We start from the raw sequence: 5,000 nt of genomic DNA, 5'->3' as shown, positions 1-5,000 counted from the left end.
TCTGCATATAACGGCTGCATTTTGTTACTCAACCCACGTAAGGAGTACCTTTAGATATACCCCTGTCCCCTTCTACGATTTGAGAAGGCTTGGCATAGGGTCAATCCTTTGGCCTTCTCTGGACTTATTCCTCGAGTAATTCTTCACAATTCTTAAAAATCCTTGAACCAACGATTTTCGTCTCTCGTTATTAAAAAAGAAAAAAAAACTAGTGATTGTAACGTTTCAAAAATAAACTTCTACATTATACCAGGGAGACTTGTCCTGGGAAAAGAGCTTGTACGGAAAATGAGGGTTCCGATGCTTTAGCGTGAAAAAAAGATGTACCGTATTCCTAATGACAAATGTAGAAAATGTATGAATGAGAATGAATAACTTCACAATACAAGAGATGTATTTGACCAGTTTTGATTTCTGACTTCTGTATTTCTGACGAAGACGCAATCGAAACCGGTCAAATACATCTCTTGTATTGTGAAGATATTCATTCTCATTCAAAAAAAGGTGTCTTTTGTCACTCTATGGTAAGCAGTAGTGTAAGCTAACTCTGTCATAAAGAACATTCTTATGCTTTCCCCTTGTCCATTTGAACTTGGATGATTTAGAGTGATAGTAGGTTTGCCAATCTCCTATTCTTCTGTTGAAATATTGAATAGTATGTTTCCGAACTCCCCATCCTGCAATCAGAAATTATTTGACGGGGAAACCCAAGTAAATAAAAGTTGCTAAATGCCCTCCCGAATTCTAATGAATCCTTAGACTGTAATGAAATCGCAACGATGGGTTTTGTCTAAATAATTAGCTGAAATAGGCGGATTGAAATAGACCAGATTGATGGATTGGGTGTTGAAAATTGAGAATGGGAGAAACAAGCAGAAACGCACACACACAAACATGCAGAAACACACACACACACACACACACACACACACACACACCCCGACACACACACACACACACAAGCAGAAACACACACACACACACAAGGAGAAACACACACACACACAAGCAGAAACACAAACACACACACAATGGTCGCATATATCTAACACTACAGACTAGAGACTATTGGTTAGGCAGGAGTGGCCTTCAACCTATGAAGCAGAAACACACACACACACAGCAGAAACACACACACACACACACAAACAGAAACACACACACACACACAAAGGCAGAAACACACACACACACACAAGCAGAAACACACACACACACACACACAAGCAGAAACACACACACACACACACAAGCAGAAACACACACACACACACACAAGCAGAAACACACACACACAGAAGCAGAAACACACACACACACAAGCAGAAACACACACACACACAAGCAGAAACACACACACACACACACACACAAGCAGAAACACACACAACACACAAGCAAAAACACACACACACACACACACACACACACACACACACACACACAAGCAGAAACACACACACACACACACAAGCAGAAACAACACACACACACACACACAAGCAGAAATAAACACACACACAAAATGGTCGCATATATCTAACACTACAGACTATAGAGTATCGGTTAAGCAGGAGTGGCCTTCAACCTATGAAGCAGAAATACACACACACACTCACACAAGCAGAAACACACACACACACACACACAAGCAGAAAACACACACACAAGCAGAAACACACACGCACACACAAGCAGAAACACACCCACACACACAAGCAGAAACACACACACACACACACACACAAGCAGACACACACACACACACACACACAAGCAGAAACACACACACACACTCACAAGCAGAAACACACACACACACACACAAGCAGAAACACACACACACACACACACACACACAAGCAGAAACCACACACACACACACACACACACAAGCAGAAACACACACAAACACACACAAAATGGTTGCATATATCTAACACTACAGACTATAGAGTATCGGTTAAGCAGGAGTGGCCTTCAACCTATGAAGCAGAAATACACACACACACGCACACAAGCAGAAACACACACACACACACACAACACACACACACACACAACAACAAGCACACACAGCACACACCACACACATGATCGGATAGGAGCAAATAAGGAAGTGAAGAAGTAAAGTGTAGTGAAGTGGACTAGTGACATGACTGTAAAGTGTAAGAAAAAAAGGAAACTGTAAATGCGATGTTAACTGTGTTTTTTTAATTTTTTTTTATGTATGGTTTAACTACATATGCCGATCGGAAAAATGAAATGGTTAAAGGTTTATATAATTTTTCTTTGGATCCCAGCCGTCTCAACCATACTCGTATATATATATATATTCCTGTGTATACAGAGAGCGGTCAGAACCTAAGGATATCTAGAAAAAAAAAGATCTGACATAACATATCCTTACATATATATAGTAACGTTCTCATCAATGGCGATACGCTTCCTGCATGGAACAAAAATCATTAGCATAATTTAATTATTCTAATGGCTAGAAATCTCTACAGAGATCCCTTGTGCATCCTGAACGCCTGAACACCCTTAACCAGCTACTGTCCAAATTTCAAGTCCCTCGCTTATTTGTCGCACAGCATCTTGCTAATATCTCCCATTAGCGATCTTTTAAATACGATAATGTCATTCCTCCACACATGTCCCCCAACAAGTCTCTAGCCCATGATAGATATAAGAATGACTACAGTTATTTACAAAGGATATCTGGTTAATAAGTCAGCTCCTGTATTGTCTTTACCTGCAATGTGAACTATACAAAATCTGTAGAACTGTAGGCACAAAGACCAATGGACAACGCTGTTGCTGCTAGACTTGGCACTGTTCATATAAACTAACGGTTTATGATTTACTTCTAATATGAACTCTTTACCTGCAAGATAGTCCTGGAATCTCGTAACCCCGAACACTATGGCTAGACATCCTCTTTCCACAGTTGAATAGCGTCTCTCCCGCTTTAGCAACTTCCTGTTTACGTATGCCACAGGATAAGGAACATCGTCAACATACTACAGTAACACCGCACCAACAATATAGACGCATCAGTCCTGAGGGCAAAGGGAACATTAAAATCCGGGTATTTTAGGATGGGTTTAGTGGTCATATATTGCTTAAGCTGTTCAAATTTGCTCTCGTTCTCATCACTACAAACGAAAGGTTCCTGAACATTCCTCCTGAGCATGTCCGATAGGGGACTTGTGAGGTTTGAAACAATAGGTATGAACAGTCTATAAAATGAAATCATCCCGGGATATTTCCTCAAAGCCTTCTCAAAGGTAAGGGTACCTTAAGCAGTGCCACGATCTTATTGTACTGAGGTTTTAAAATCTGGCCATCAACAATAAATCCCAAATATTCAACTGACGGAAAACCAAATCTACATTTTGACAATCTGACTGTGAAGCTGTACTTTCTTAAATGTTCCAGGACATTTACTAATACTTTCATGTGGTTTTTCCTTGTACTACCATATATGAAAATATCATTAAAATAAAAGGCAATGTTACTCAGTTCAGATAATATGTACACATATGTAAACACACACACACACATACACATACACACACACACATTATATATATATATATATATATATATATATATATATATATATATATATATATATACATGTATGTATCTATACATTATCTATCTATCTATCTAACTATCTATCTATCTATCTATCCATATATATAATATATATATATACATATATATATTACATATATATATATATATATATATATATATATATATATATATATATATATACTATATATATATTATATATAAAATATATTAATATAAAATTATACATATAAGGAAACAGCCACAGTAGAAAAAGAAACTAAATCGTAACGCTTCGAACTTTTCACGAGTTCCTCTTCAGACGATTACACCGAAATGGATGGTTCTATCCATTTCGGTTTATTCGTCTGAAGAGGAACTCGTGAAGAGTTCGAAAAGTTATGATTTAGTTTCTTTTTCTACTGTGGCTGTTTCCCTATTCATCTTTGTGTACACGTTACTGTGTTTGTGTTTATATATATATATATATATATATATATATATTATATATATATATATATGAATATATACGTCTATATATATATACATATTATAATATATATATATATATATTATATATATATATATATATATATATATATATATATATATATATATATATATATAATATATTTTATTACGTATATCTAATATTACTATATATACTATATATATATATATAATATTATATATATCATCTACTATATATATATTACTATATATATATATATATATATATATATATATAATATTATTATATATATATATATTATATATATAACCTGTAGGACCTGTTTGGATGAGCTTCTTCCTATACTCCCCTGACCAGCGACCCACGTAACGCATTGCTGATACTTTCCTCCGTCGCCAGAAAGAGATAGCAGCCTGTTCTCCGGAGGCGAATCTCTACCAGAGGTTCAAGGTCTTCAATCCTCGACTCCCTCATTTCTATGAGTTTCGCAAAACCCGTAAACCGGCCGTGCCTCTGCGTCCCAGTACCTCCCCCCTTGATCTGTGACGCCCCCTTTTGCGGCCTGGCTCGCGAAGTCTTGGCACCTTTTCTCCTGCTCACCTCCGCCACTCTCAGGACTTCATCTCCCGTGTCCGTGGAGTATAACCCGGACATCATGATGAGGTTGATTCCCTGTTCACCAAGGTTCCGCTTGATGACGTCCTCACTTTCCTTCTAAGGAGGCTTCCCGCACAGGGTCCTCGCCTCTCTCTGCCCACCGACGTCTTCCTGCAGCTGATTCGTCTGTGTGTGGAGTCTAATTCCTTTTCCTTTGAGGGTCTCTTCTACTCTCAGATGTTCGGTGTTGCCATGGGCTCTCCCCTCTCTCCAGTCCCTTCCATCTCCCTTCGTCCGTCGATTTGGCTGAGATATGTCGACGACGTCTTTGCTCTCGGGCCTCATGACC

The sequence above is a fragment of the Penaeus monodon genome, chromosome 44 (assembly GCF_015228065.2).
Source record: "Penaeus monodon isolate SGIC_2016 chromosome 44, NSTDA_Pmon_1, whole genome shotgun sequence".
Classification (NCBI taxonomy): Eukaryota; Metazoa; Arthropoda; class Malacostraca; order Decapoda; family Penaeidae; genus Penaeus; species Penaeus monodon.
Note: the sequence above shows the minus strand (reverse complement) of the source record.